Source organism: Ctenocephalides felis, unplaced genomic scaffold (genome assembly GCF_003426905.1).
Source record: "Ctenocephalides felis isolate EL2017-DRISC unplaced genomic scaffold, ASM342690v1 CF-g0.4_SCAFFOLD_01886, whole genome shotgun sequence".
Taxonomy (NCBI): domain Eukaryota; kingdom Metazoa; phylum Arthropoda; class Insecta; order Siphonaptera; family Pulicidae; genus Ctenocephalides; species Ctenocephalides felis.
This window is the reverse complement of record NW_020538040.1, coordinates 187,529,199-187,545,182: the sequence shown is the minus strand read 5'-3', so window position 1 is coordinate 187,545,182 and position 15,984 is coordinate 187,529,199.

The following is a 15,984-nucleotide window of genomic DNA, read 5'->3' as shown; positions in this document are numbered from 1 at the left end:
AAAAAAAGTTAAGTTGAAAAAAGATATTTTACAAGAAACACGTTAAATAAATAGTTATTCCAACTCTGGTGATAAATATTTCTGACGAAATACCAGATCAAGATTATTTACAAGGTTATCTCTGTTAAAAGTGCACCCATAAAGTTTCTATATTGCATTGATTAATTAATGTAGCTATTATTTTGTAAAAATCGCTGCAGAATTATAATATTGAATCTGTTTGCCCTCGCCGGCCCAATTTACCTTGTCAATGTGGTAAAAAGGACCAGGTAACAAATGTTTGAAAACAGCAAAAAACACATTCTTACAATGATGAATTAGCTGGGTGTTTTACAGAACATAGTCAGATACATAGTTGTTTGTTTGATATGTGTTACTTATTGTGATATAATTGTTTGGTTTGGTTTCGACAATAGAGTTGCTCAAAGTCTAATTGGACTTTTGTGCCCCGCCCTATCCTATCTATAAGTTATAGGTGTATTATTTATTCACTATTTTTTATATAAAACCTTTGTTTTAATTGTTTTAAGCAGAAAACTTGCAATAATACTAATGGATTGAGATTTTAAATAAGTACATCCACATTCTTTGATGTAAACGTTCTGCAAAAATACATAAAAGAAACGTAACGCAACGTAACCTAACGTAACGTAACGTAACGCAACGTAACGCAACGCAACGTTACGCAACGTAACATATAATATACGTAAAACACACATATATATTCAGATTATCTTGCTTGTATATAAGTAAATGAACAAAAAATTAAATAAAACTGGTAAAATAAATAAAGAAAAATATTTGTCAATTTATATCTATTGATCAATAAACATAAATCAACATTTTAATCTTGAGAGAAAAAACAGTTTTGTAACATCATGTTTAAAATCACAATATCGTTTCGTTTCCATGAGTAATTTTATTTACGAAAATATCAATATTCATAAAATATTCAAATTATTTTTCAAAAAATCATTTTAATTATGCAATTAATATTTCACCTACCAAAACAATTCCTCAATTAAAGTATTGCACCGATTTATTATATTTTACATAGGAAATATGTGTTGTAATAATCTATAATTTAATTTACATATTCTTACATAAATTGAATATAATTATAAAAAGCGAAAATCTCCAGAGTTGTACGGATACGCGAAGTGGAAGAGATCGCTAAATCGTCATGAATTATTCTTATGAAAATTAAGAAAATCGCATCGGATATACAAAGAACTCAGTGAATAGATTCTGATTTAAAACTCAAAACTTTTGATTGAATTTACTTTAGAATTTTTGAGATAAAACGCTTCTAGATTAATATTTGTTTTTTATGCGAGAATTTACAACGGCCATAAACGAGCATTCAAAATTTGATTCGGGAATGAAATATTTTGTATATAACGAAACTACTGAAACAAATTATCAATAAATAAATCTTATCATATAAATATTTTTTATTATTATTATATTATTATTTATCAAAGAACATAATTTTAATGAGAAGTTTAATGTAGTTTTAGTTTTATATTAGTTTTATATTTTTTTGCAACGAGTGTAATACTGTGTAAATATAAATAAGAATAAAAAAAACTATATCATATTAGATAATATATAATAATAATATAATAAATTGAACTAATTTAACTAATTTATTTATCTAATATAGGTTATATTGCAGGAAATACTAAAGTCCGCATTTCAACTACAAAGTATTCAAAATTTCAATATTCAAATCTAAATTTTTGTATGAAAATGTATTTAAATATCATGGAGTTTTGAGGAAAAAACTATGTGAATCTCGGATTTTTAAAATTCTAATTTGGCTATAAAAATAATTTTAAATTTTGAACAGTTACTTTCTTGCTAACAACTTTTTGCAAAAAAGATGTTGAGAATTTATTTCAGCATACTAAGATCTAAAATGAAATGCCAAGTTTCCAAGTGTCTAGTTGTAATTCAAAATTTAAAGTAATTATTACTATAAAAAAACATTGTGCTAAATAAACTAATGAAATTCTATATGTAATAATATATTTAGTGTCCAATATATAAAGTGGGTGCTATTTCCAGAAGCAGGTTCATAAGCTAAGGTGGAATTCGGATCCATCACGTAATTCTAGATAAAAAATTCCCCTTGACATTTGACATCGGAGAACAGGATATTTTCAATTGTGAATATGTTTTTGCTCTTTATTTTCGAATAAAAATAAATATCACTACTGATGATACAAGATTGTCCGGGGGCGAGGATCTAGCATCCTTTTGCCAGAGAACACATCATCGAATAATAAGTAAAAAGCAAAAATAGGATAGATGTAGATGGTTAAATAAAAATATAAACATGTGGATACTAGAGTAATAACTAAAATGAATATATTATGCGCTAAAAAATGTTAAGCGGCACCCATAAATAAACGAAATGACACAACGCATACAAAAAAATACGAACCAAATAATTGTCAAACACGCATCTACCCATTTCGCAAATGACGCAAAACTTTATTTATATTCCAACCACCACAGGGACATACCGCCATCAACTGAAATATCATAAAAGCACATTAAATCTCTTTGTTTTATGAACTTTATACCTGTATATTTTGCACAATGAATCGCCCGCAAATTCCACATTAATAAATAAGCAATCAGCACAACATATTCGTTCTGTGGCAAACGTTATCATAATTATAGTGAATTAATGTCTGTGACATCATCGCTACTCATATTCAGTAGCTATACGTGTAATTCCTGCAAATTCCATGAAATACACATCCGCAGCCGTGCAACGCAAGATAAATGAACCACACTGGCGTCGCCTGTAGCTGATATTCGCCCCCATCATGCACCCAATTGCTGATATTTACAGGCAATAGTACCAGAAACAACATGTTAGACGAGGCGAATTGCTTTTCAAATGATTAAACCAGATAAATATGGACTTAGAATCTATTATCTGTTTTTTGGTGCAAGAAAATTCTGTAATTTATTCATACTTCTGACTAGAATTCGAGTGTGGTAAATAGAAGCTACAGGTTTCTGTTTGCATAATATCATGAATATTTATATTAGGTTAGTTTTTAATTTTAATATTTTAGAATTTTTTGCTCCCAGGGACTCAAATACCTTCCAACTTGATAAAAAAAAGCCTGATAGTTTTAGATCTTAATATTAACTTTAAGATAGTTTGCAAGTTTCTTATGGAAGTAATATGGGTAATATTTCATTTGTTTTTTTTTTTTTAATTTTATAACTTAGCGCGACAAATGAATGAAAATTTTCAGAATAACATTTTATTTGCTTATTTTGATCATCAATAAAAAAATTACAACAAAAATTTGATATATTTTATAAAATATAAGTATTTGCTTAGAAAGAAGATCCAAGATACTTTGGTTAGAGTCCGAACTATGTTAGAGTTGAAGCTAAAGCTAAAGCTTTCACAGATTTTGAAACATTTGAACCCGTGCGAGCAAAGAAATTCGAAAATATCCATATTAAGGACCACCCCAATATACATTTATATATATATATATATATATATATATATATATATATATATATGAGTGAGTTCTTGAGGGCGATACATCAAACAAAGAAAAGCCAAAGATTTATAAAATAATCTTTATTTCCAAACGTTTCGACATTCAATTTAATGTCATCATCAGTGGATCTAAAAACAGTATGAAAATTAGCATATCTAGGTAATTATAATATATGTGGATTGGTAAAGTAACTATACAATAAGAGAAAAATTAACAAACAGCAACACTTAACAACAAATCAAATATAAAAGATAGGAAAGGTAGTAGAGACTAGAATTAAATAAATAATTAAAAAGTATAGGCAAAAATATTTAAGTACACTCATATAAACCTACGCATATATACATATATATATATACGTACACATATACACACATATACATATATATATACATATATATATATATATATATATATATATATATATATATATATACATGCATATATCCATATACACACACATACAAACATATAATACACATATACATATACAGATACAACAATATATACTTATATATGTACACATATACATGTAAGACTATACACATATGAATATATATATATATATATATATATATATATATATATATATATATATATCTTTAGCAAATTCTGGCTTTTAGAAAGAATATCGGCAATGAATTGTTCATATATTATTAACTACTGACAATGATACATATAAATCGAGAGCTAACGAGGAGAATCTTAAATTTGTTCATCCGAATTTTAATAAAAGTTTGCATGGTGATAAGGTTGACTGTGAAAACGAGTCCCTTAAAATATTATAGGCGTGTGACTCAAACTTCTATCAATACATGTCTACGTGAAAACAAATCTTACTGTTGATTCTGGTCGCCTAAAACAGGGAATATATACACAATTAAATTTTTAACAAAATGATAATATACAATAAAAATTAAAATCATGAGACCAACGTTGAATTAAAAGTTTTTATTAAATATCCTGGTAAATAATTCTAACGTTGGGTTTGCAAAAATCTCAAAATATATTTCATCTCAATATCAAGTGTTTGTTTTAATATCTGTCTCTATATTCAATATTTTATTTTAATTTTTGTTTGTTGATGTGTTTTTGTTTTTGAACTGTTTGTAGTAAAAAAAATGAAGCTCAAGCAGTATGGAGAAAAAATAAGAGATTCTACAAAATAATGCAATAATTTATTTAAATTTAAATAAATCATTACTTACTCCTATCAAGGTTTTACAACTTCATACTTAAAATTTTCATTCAACTACTTTTTCTTGCAATATTGTTCATTATAATATATACATATATACTATATACGTATATTGTTCTTGATAGAAAGCTTGATGATGGAACGTAACTAATTCCAAAACATCTTAAATAAATACTAACTCAAAAAAATTTTTCCTTTTATTCGAATTTAAATTGATAACTGGTAAAAAAATTTAAAATAAGAACTATAAAAACTAGATATAAAGATGAAAAATATTATGAGATTTTGCCAACGTTAGAATACTTTACCAGTAAAATCAACTTCTAGGTCAACGTTGGTGTATTGTAATGATTATTAATTTTTTACTCTATATTGTTACTTTGATAAAAATTCATGGTTCTTTATGAATGCTGTATATAATTTAGCTGAAGGATCAGATATGATTGATTATAAAAAGACTTTAAATTGAATGTAAATTACACCATTTATTCAATGTAATTATAAATTTTTTATATGACCGATTGTATTTAAAATTGATGTTTTTAACTTCCCGTAGGGTAAGTTATAGTAATCGTCCAAAAATCGAAATCAAAAATTTTTACATTTCTCGACGTTTTGAAGGTTTCTGAACATTTTGGCATACCTCAGAAAAAATGGATGTGTGTGTGTGTGTGTGTGTGTGTGTGTGTTTTGTATGTCCGCGTTTTTTCGTCCACGTTTTCGGGCGCACGGATCAACCGATTTGAATGGTTTAAAAAACATTCGATTCCTATTGATAGGGAGATGTGCTGATTAGTTTTTGGCAAAGGTAGGTCCAGCCGTTACGGAGATATGGAGCAAAGAGTGCAAAAAATAGAAAGCGAATTTTTGAGAGAACGGATCAACCGATTTGAATGGTTTAAAAAACATTCGATTCCTATTGATAGGGAGATGTGCTGATTAGTTTTTGGCAAAGGTAGGCCCAGAGGTTTCGGAGTTACAGAGCTAAATTTAAAAAAAATGGCTGTTTTTGAGAGAACTAAGCGTCCGATTTAAATGATTCAAAGAACTTTCTGCTTTTTTCAACAAAACAATTGATTTTGGAAAAAAAAATTTTTTGTTTCTAATTTTTTTTCAAAAACTTTTTTTTGTAATTTTGGACTAAAAATTCAAAAAATCACCCAAGCTAAGCACAGTCTAAGCGCCACTCTGGTAGAAATGTTTACGCAAGTGCGTTTAGACTGTTTGTGTACTGGAGCACTTTTCCAATTTGTGAAAATTATTGAAAAATGTGAAAATGCCGCCAAACTGAGCACAGTATAAGTGAAAATGTCGCACAGAATTATTTGCAAATGCGTTTAGACTGTGACTATGCGGGAGCACTTTTTCAATTTTGTGTAAATTTGGCAACTATTTTTTTTTTGGAATTTGATTCGAAATGAAATGACGATTGTTAATGTTCTGGAGATCATAAATTGATTTATTTATAATTAACTTTCCATAGGGTAAGTAATCGCAAAAAAATCGAAAATGAAAATTATTATATATCTTCACGTTTCAGAGGTTTCTGAATATGTTGGCATACCTTGGAGAAAATTGATGTATGTGTGTGTGTATGTGTGTGTGTGCGTGCATGTGTGTGTGTTCGGATACAAATTTTCGTCGACGATTTCGGGAACACGGATAAAGCAATTTGAATAATTCAAAAAACATTCTAGCCGTTCCGAAGATATGGGGCAAAAAGGGTCAAAAACGGTAACTTAGTTTTTAAGAGAACGGAGCGTTCGATTTGTATAGTTCAAAAAACATTTTACTTGTATTAACAAGATGAAGATTTGATCAAATTTTCATGAAGATAGGACTAGCGGTTTCGGAGATCTAGTAAAAAAAACTAAAAAAAAATAACATTTGGCGGTCAACAATAATCATTAGACATTAGACATATGCATATCAAATTATCAGATATTTTATTGAGATTTTTACAATAAGTATAAGTTTTGTTTACATTCCTATGGGTTCCGTACCATTGTTTTTCTGTTAGACAGCGACGCGGCGCTTACGCGCTTTATATTTTGTCTCTATGCAGTTAAAGCAGTACGATTGCTTTGAAAAAAAGTTCAGATCTTCCAAAATATATCAAAATGAAGATAACATTTTTTCCAAAAAAAAATTTTTATAAAAAAAATTGTTTAAAAATTTTTTTTTAAAAAAATTTTATTTTCAAAAAAGTAATTTTTTGTCCAATTTAAAATTTCTAAAAAATCTTATTTTTTCGAAGTAAAATTTTTTCAAAAATGTTAATCGTTTTTAAAAAAATAATAATTTTTGGTACGGGAAGTTGCAGCAATTTGCCTCAAGGCACGATGCCTTAATTGCCTTAAGACAGAATTCCACTTACAGCTAGTTTATTTTTATTTACACGTCAAAATTATACGATGTTGTCACATGTTTTTAATGCATTGCAGGACATGAAACAATATTTATTTATTCCATACTAATATTAAATAATTTGCAAAATTTATGTAGTTTTGTTTTATACTGTCATTTTGTCTACTTCGTATCAGGTCTATAATTAATTTTATTTACCTCAACATTTTAGTATCAACATACAATGATCTGCAAACTTTTGTTTTTCTACTAATGGAAAAAATAACAAAATATCGAATACGTGTATGAGTACTAATGGAATAACGAAGCTTACGTTTTCCCAACGGTTGTTCCAGTTCAACTCGATAAAAATCATTATCAACAACGAAAAATTACCTAAATTATATTCGCATAAACAAAAGTTGTAGAAACTTTTACGATCACAAATGAGCGAAACATTATCATCAACTTTTATATTAAAATGTATACGAGGAAATTTTATCACACCGGAGTTTGACAACAACTAAAAACTAAAATGTGAATTACATTTATGCAACTCTAGTAGTATATACATGCAATTCGTTTTATAAATTTTAATTATTCGCATATAGGTTTGCTTATTACGTGGATCTATGCGATATGGGATGTGCTTTTAGCACAACATGTTTATGCGGGCTAATTAAGAAGTTTTCGAATGAATTTCGGTTCGTATTTATTGTTAATAGAACTAATAACCATTATCATGAGCTCGGCTGCAGAGCGCAAAGTGTTAGTATCTGGTCACTGTTTTAGCGAACAGTGATTTCACAATAATAAAAGTAATTAAATAACGCTTCCAAACTAAATGCGCACGTAACATATAATGCGGTCGGTGTGGAACTAATTTTAAACAATTGCGAACGTTTGTCAAAATTTAATGATAAAGCTTATTTAATAAATACTTTAATGAGCGATTCGATAGAATTAAATATTAGACATATTTCAGTATAGATTTTTATAAGCGACCCGAAACGTATGTGAAAACCACATGCTATATGATGAGAAAACGCGAGAAACGACTAATGCAAATTGTGCTTCATCGTGCCTCAAGGCAAATCACAAATTTTTGAATTTTTTTGTAAATTTTGATTTTTTAGAGCAATTGCATATTGCATAAATGGCCGACAAATGCCATTTAAAAAACAAAACTCATTTCCAAAACATCTCGACCTGTTTACAAAAATTTTTTCAATTCTACATAACGTTAATCTAAGCATTTTTTTTCTGAATCATTCAAATCGGACGCTCCGTTTTTTTAAAAACCAAATTGCGATTTTTTGCACTTTGTCATATATCTTCAAAACTTGTTAAAAACTAATCAGCACATCTCCTCATCAATAGGAATCGAATGCTGTTTGAATCATTCAAATCGGTTGATCTGTGCTCTCAAAATCGTCGATGAAAATTTGTATGCATATAAACATACCTACATACATTAACTTTTTTTTAAGTGTTTCAAAAGCCTTTGAAACGTAAAGATTTGCAGTAATTTTTATTTTCGATTTTTTTTGCAATCATCACTATAATTTACCCTACGGGAAGTTAATATCGATTATTACAACTGTACAAGCAATTATATTTTCCTACTCCGATTCAATAAAATTAAATATTGAACATATTTTACTATTTATTATGGATTTTAATATGCGATGCAAAACGTATGTAAAAAGCACTCTCTGTAAACGAGTAATGTGAACTGTTCCCCAAAAAGTAATAAAAATTTCAATTGAATTTCAATGAAAATGTAAAAGTTGGTCTCTATATGAAATGTGGAACAATTAGAGAGGTCAGTCACATTATGAAAAAAATGCGTATTATGAAAAAAATGCGTATTCAGCTAAAAATTATGCTTAGCTTTTCAACAAAACTAAATATCGGCCTTATTTCCCAATATAAATAAAAAGATGCAAAAACATTTCCAATATATCACTTACCGTCACTCGTAGTCTAATAGAGTTTCTAAATAGTGGCTCCAGATTTTCCGCACCCCCTTCGCACAGCCCGATGTCAAGCAGCTTTGTTAAGACCCGATCCTGTCAAAGATATATAAAAAAATTAAAAAAGTCATATAAAGAAGTAAAGAAATATAGTCAATAAAGAAATAAATAATCAAATTTTAATAGAGATAACAATTTTGGTAATTGTATTGGACAAATGCAAGATTGTTTTTCAAAAATCATAATCATAATCTCTCTATAGGCGAAATTTTTATTTTACATGCAAAAAATTGAGGGTAAAAAATTCAGTAAGTATAAGCCTTAAAAATTATGTTTACATTTTTTTTGTATTAATAAATTATGTGATTTTCAAGTCACAGTCTAAACAGTCTAATAATGGTCACAAATTTTGATAATGACAACGTTATGAATTTATGCGTTATCTCACGAAAAAAGCCATATTCATGTAGTAAAGTACTAAAAAAATTATAATGTGATCTAAAAGTTACGCAGTTCCATAGATGGTCAAATTAACAATTGTCTCTTCGAATATTGGATTATTCGCAGAAATGATCAAATATATACATTAGAATGTTATATATTACGACACTCATAATACAAAATAATAAAATGTTCTGTCTATTTGTGCTGCGCTACATGATTGGTGATCCTCCATTGACAAAATATAAAGCAATATAATCTGCGCCAGGAAATGTCCGAAGGAAGCTCCGACCAACAAATCAAGAATGTGAGACAGACCGGAAAAATAAGGCCACAAGAGCTTTCAATAGACGCGAAAACTTCGTACATTAAATGTATATACAGACATATATCTATCGCGATACAAAAGAAAATGCTCTAGTACTGCGGAGCGGCGTTTAGTATTTCGGCTCAGAGTCGGGCAACCCTAGAATATTCCTGAATCATCCCGGAGCAATATTATCAGTCCTTTTATTTTATGATTGTTGCAAACTCATGATAAATTTTCGTGCCCTCTATTAATAACGTTCGAGGAAGAGCAGCCGCTTTCATTAAATCGTTGTACGTAACAGCGGAATAACCGAGCATAAATTCGCCATGGGATAAAATCTATGGCGTAACGTGGGCTGCATGCAATTTTATACTTATGATAATACAGCTACGTTGCATGCATTATGCATAATGTTTTACAAAGTATTTATCACCAGACCATTTCGTCGGGGTACATGAAGATACAGCGCTTTAAAAAACCAATTTTCTTTACAACTACAATATTTACGTAGATATTTATTATATATACAAGCACACAGAAATTGCATTTCAGTCCGTTGAGCGAGCCTCTTGTTGAGAGAGACGGTGCTGCATATATGATTAAAATGCGGAAAATAGTAAATATTTCACAGAGCGTACACGTATATATGGCGTATAAGGCACCATAACGCAATATTTTCAAGACGCTTTGAACACAAACAAAACACCGACCGACATTCCACCGGGGCTGTATTGTTTAATATTACAGGGACTACTACAAACGCTGACGGTGGTACCTTAGAAAGAAAGAATTATCTACGGCGGTAAATTGTTTTCATTTAAAAAGGCAAAGACCATTACAATTACAAGGCGGTTAGCTCCTGGCTTCAAGTTAAGAGATAATATCGTATCGGATAACATTATTTTGTGCGCTCGAATCAGAGGCGTAGTTTAGCCTTTGTAACAGAAGAAACCTGAAACGAAATTATTGTTCGGCTGAGACATTGTTTTGGGTTAATTAAATTTGCTACTGAAATATTATTGTTCAAATAAAAAATCAAGAATTCCTTGAAAATCAGTATTGTCTCAAATAAATATGTCGTGAGTTCAACCCCTGATATCGTGCAGTAGCAATGCCCATTTTCCCTTGAAAATATAGATCAACTAGTGATGCATGGCATCGTGCCTTAAGGCAAATTGCTAGAACTTTCCGTACCAAAAATTACTAGCGATGCAAGGCATTATGCCTTAAGGCAAATTGCTGAATCTTCTGTACCAAAAACTGAATCTTTTAAAAAAACTAAAATTTTTTGAAAAGTGAAAAAATGACGCTTTGAATTTTTTTATATTTCAAATTTTTTTGAAAATTTTGAACTTTTTTCAAAATAACCACGCTGCGTTTTAGAGAGACAAAATATAAGAGCGCGTATACGCTGTTTTGCATATGGGTACGGAACCCATATAAATGTAAACAAAATTTGTACTCATTATTAAAATCTCTATAAAATATCTGATAATTTAATGTGCATATGTCCAATGATCATTTTCAACTGCCAAATGACTTTTTTATTTTTTTCCCACAATCTTCGAAACCGCTAGACCTGCCTTCCCAAAAATTTAATCAGATCTTCAATTGATCATTACAAGTAAAATAATTTTTCAATTATTTATTCGAACGCTTCGTTTTCTCAAAAACTAAATTATCATTTTTGGCACTTTTTGCCCAACTAAGCAGCAAGTCTCATTATCAATAGGAATCGAATCGAATCATTCGAATCGGTTGATCCGTGTTATCGAAATCATCGATGAAAAGTTGTATCTGCACATACATACACAGACACACACGCATACATACATACACACGCATATACATCAATTTTTTCTAATGTATGTCAAAATGTTCAGAAGGTTTTGAAACGTAAAGATATACAAAAATTTTCATTTTCGATTCTTTTTGCAATTATTGTAACAATGGGAAGTTGAAAAATCAATTGTCACTTTTTCGTGGCAGTGTTTTTATTTTTTTTACATACTTTAATACGTTGAAGTATCCATGTATATATATATATATATATATATATATATATATACATATATACGTATATATATATATATACGTTGAAGTATCCATGTATATATATATATATATATATATATATATATATATATATATATTTATATGGGTCTTTAAAAAGGTAATTTTCAAATTTCCTTGCTCCCAGGGGCTCAAATGGTTCCAAATAGATAAAAAACAATTCTTCATAAGTTTTAGCTCTTAATATTGTCTTTTAGATAGTGCGCAATTCAATCAAAGTTTTGTATGGAAATAGCATGGAAAAATTTAAAAAAAAATTAAAAATGTTTTTTAAATGTAATTTAGCGAACAAATGAATGAATGAAACTCATTCATTTGTCGCTAAGTTATACCTAAAACATTTTTTTTAAATTTTCAAAATTTTTTCCATGCTCTTTCCATACGAAGTTTGATTGAATTGCGCTCTATCTAAACTTTAATATTAAGAGCTAAAACTTTCAGAGAATTGTTTTTTTATCTATTTGAAACCATTTGAGCCCCTAGAAGCAAGGAAATTCGAAAATGACTTTTTTAAGGACCACCCTGATATATATACGTATTTGCATGTGTATGCAGGAATTTATATAAGATTACAAAATAATACTTAAAACTTGGTTATTACGCGCATAATATAAATAATATTTCTTCAGAATTCATTTTCTCTGATGGTTTAAAATAAAACCGAATTCCCATTACAATCTTTCGAAAAGAAAATATGTGTCCCCATATAATTGAAACATCTGATAAGGAGATATGGCTTCGCCTGTGGCTGGGGCCGAGATTCAACAGATATACGGCCGATTAATGTCCAGTGGGCAGCACATGCATCGATGGAACATGCACACGAACATAAGACGTTCAGCACGAGAACACGACGGGTTCAAGGGTTGCGGGCTCCGGGCTATGGGCGAGCCATAAACGTCTGGAAGCGGTGATCTGGAAACGATTCACTCGTATCTGTTATTATATGGCTGCCACTCGAACACGGACACCATTACATGGAACTTGAGGATTAATTTGTACCACTGTACTTAATGATTAGATGTGTCCCAGACATCGACAAGATTTACTAACAATAATTGAAAATCATCTCTAGATAGATAGAGCTGGTGGAGCATTGCATCGTGCCTTAAGGTGAAATGCTGAAATTTTTCCTACTGCTATAAAACAAATTATTGGCCTACAACATTTTTATATTCTATACAATTCTATCCCATAGCATTTTTAACATCCTGTACTTCCATTCAATTACACTTTCTCGATTAGAGGTGTGTTAGACTACAACAAAATTTACCGGTCGAATTCAATAATAATTGAAAATCATCTCTAGATAGATAGAGCTAGTGGCGCATAGCATTGTGCCTTAAAGCAAATTGCTGGAACTTACCGTGTCGTAATAAAAAAAATTGTATTTGTAACAACAATTTTATATTTGATAAAAATCTTACATGTGCCCCATACTACCAATTAACACCCCATACTTTGATTCAATTTTTTTTTTTTTTTTTCTATTTTGTTCTCAATACGCTCTTCTCGTCATCTAAACATGTTTTTTCCTTATTACTTCTGATTTTTTATTCAATTACAAATTTTTACAGTTTTTTAAATTCTGTTATTGCCAAAGACTCGCAAAAAGTATCCGTAGCGTGTGAGAAAAAAGTTTTTTTGGAATTTTTTTAAATTTTTGAAAGCATTGACTTTTGGAAAATTTTGAATTTTTTAAATTGCTCAAAAATTTTGAAAATCATTCAAGTTAGCTTATTTATACTATCGAGAATGCCGTGGGCATTTGTTTGCACCATAATAAGTGTACTTTAGACATTATAAATTTTTAATAAGATCAAGATTTTCAAAAAAAAAATCGAAATATAAAATGCTCAAATTTTACAAAAAATCCAAAATTTTCAAAAATTTAATTTTTTCAAAGTTTTCAAAATTTTTAAGCTTTAATAACTTTAGATTAAGCTACAGGAAGTACCAGCAATTTGTCTTATCGGGGAAACCTGCTTCACAGGCTTCAAAAGATCACTTTATTTTAAAGAATTTTTAAGGAAGGTAATAAATATTTGATTGGAACAGAACTTTCAGGTTTCATTGTTATATATTTCAACACTCTTCTCAACGTTTTTCGTTTAAAACAGTCGGGTACAAGCAAGTGTGGCGCGAAAGATGCAAGTCACAATTTCCATCCGAAACAAAAAAAACAAAACAAATTTATATTTTTGACAGTATAGATTCTAGTTAAACCTAAACAATCCAGAAAAATAATAAAATCACTAATTTTTTGCAACTAAAAAAACATGTTCTTTGATAAAAAAAAATCACTTTAGTTTGTTTAAAAAGTAGATTAATTATAACTTTTAAATGTTTTTTTGGTTCAACTACCAGAGAATTTAACCATGAATACTATCAATTGTCTTGTTACGATAAGATTTTCAGTTTTTTTTTCTATTGTTTCTGCATGCTCGACGCTTGCTCACTATTTTTTCTTTAACTCCAAAAATAAATTACATTTGTTTCTAAAATTTTAGGGATATATTCTTGGCTAGCTAAAGAAGACATTTTTGCAAAGATTTTTTCAAAGCCTCTCTAAAGCAAGCTCCCCCCTTAAGGCACGATGCCATGCTCCACTAGTAGCGATGTTTGTGTTTCAATTGATGTGTTTTCATTTAATACCCAAGTTAATTAAAAATTCAATAAAACGATGTTCGTCTATAAATATCATATAACCCCTAGATACATTGCGTAAGAAGTCTAATTGACCGTGTAAGAAATAGCGCGACGATGCTGTGGCGATCGTTACAACACGGCAAACGGCAATAAGCGAAAGGCGCGCAACCATTAGTGGCCTCTCAATGCGATGCTTCCTTTATATTACTAGACCGGATGGCCTGGTACACAACATTTCTCGATCTCTCCGATTCGACTCTAATGCTCTTTAGATGTATTTCAAAGTATACGCGACTTCCTTACACCCAACAGCACTCAATTCAGTATAAACGCATTCATCGAGATGCTAGGACGTGTCGCATAGTCCATTTATAAAAATATTTAAACATCAAACGCTAACGGAATTGTGAGAGGTATAATAGAATTATTTTATCAACATTATGCTTTACTCGAAATAAAGCGGATTTACACATTATGAAAATATTGATATTCATAATACTATTAGGTCCTAAAATAGACCAATGTTGCGTAGCATTCTCGTAAATGATATTAAATACTGCAGGCGTTCTACACATAAAATGCAAATTTACTCATATGATAAGATACCACAAAGATACACTCATAATATTTTTTCTGGCATTGGTGTGTTTTGTATGTTAGATTTCTGAAACGCCTGACTGTACAGCAACCACATAGCATTTTGACAGTATTTAACGGGCGATCCATCTAGTGGTTCTAGTGATCTAGTGATATTACGGTTTAGATATTTCTGGAAAGAAAACATATAAAGTATTATACATTGTTAGAAAGGTCTCAAAATTGTTAAGTTGCGATAAATTCCCATATATCGCAACTTCAAAATCCGAACGGTGTGGCCTACAGGCGAGTTGCTATCAAAACACTTCAAAAAAATCGGAAAATCTCGGGAAAATTATATGAACACACTTAACCATTTATATACCATTTTATTCGTAATTTTATTCTGCATCTTTCGTACGAACAAAGTTTTTTTGTATCTTTCACGGTTTAGATAGTATAGAGCAATCTGTGTGGTTTTTAACTTGTCAAAATGCAAAGTGCGGTTAGGTTGGAGCAACACTCCTCACAATTCGATATTTCTGTAAAGAAAACATATAAAGTATTATACATCGTTAGAAAGGTCTCAAAATTCTTAGTTTTTTTCATGTATCGCAACTTCGAATTCCGCACGGTGTGCCCTACAGGCGAGTTGCTTTTTTTTCTAATGGGCCACCCTATAGTATAATTTTATATGAGAAATACTACGTAACATAGCCTCTACGTAACTTTAGTCTATTTTAAGGCAGAATCAGCTCCAGAGTCAAATAATCGGGCATATACCATCGATAAAAACATGGATTACTTTAAAAAAAATTGAATTGAATTGTCGGTGATTTTTTATACTGTTCTTATGTTGAAGTCGTTTTCTTA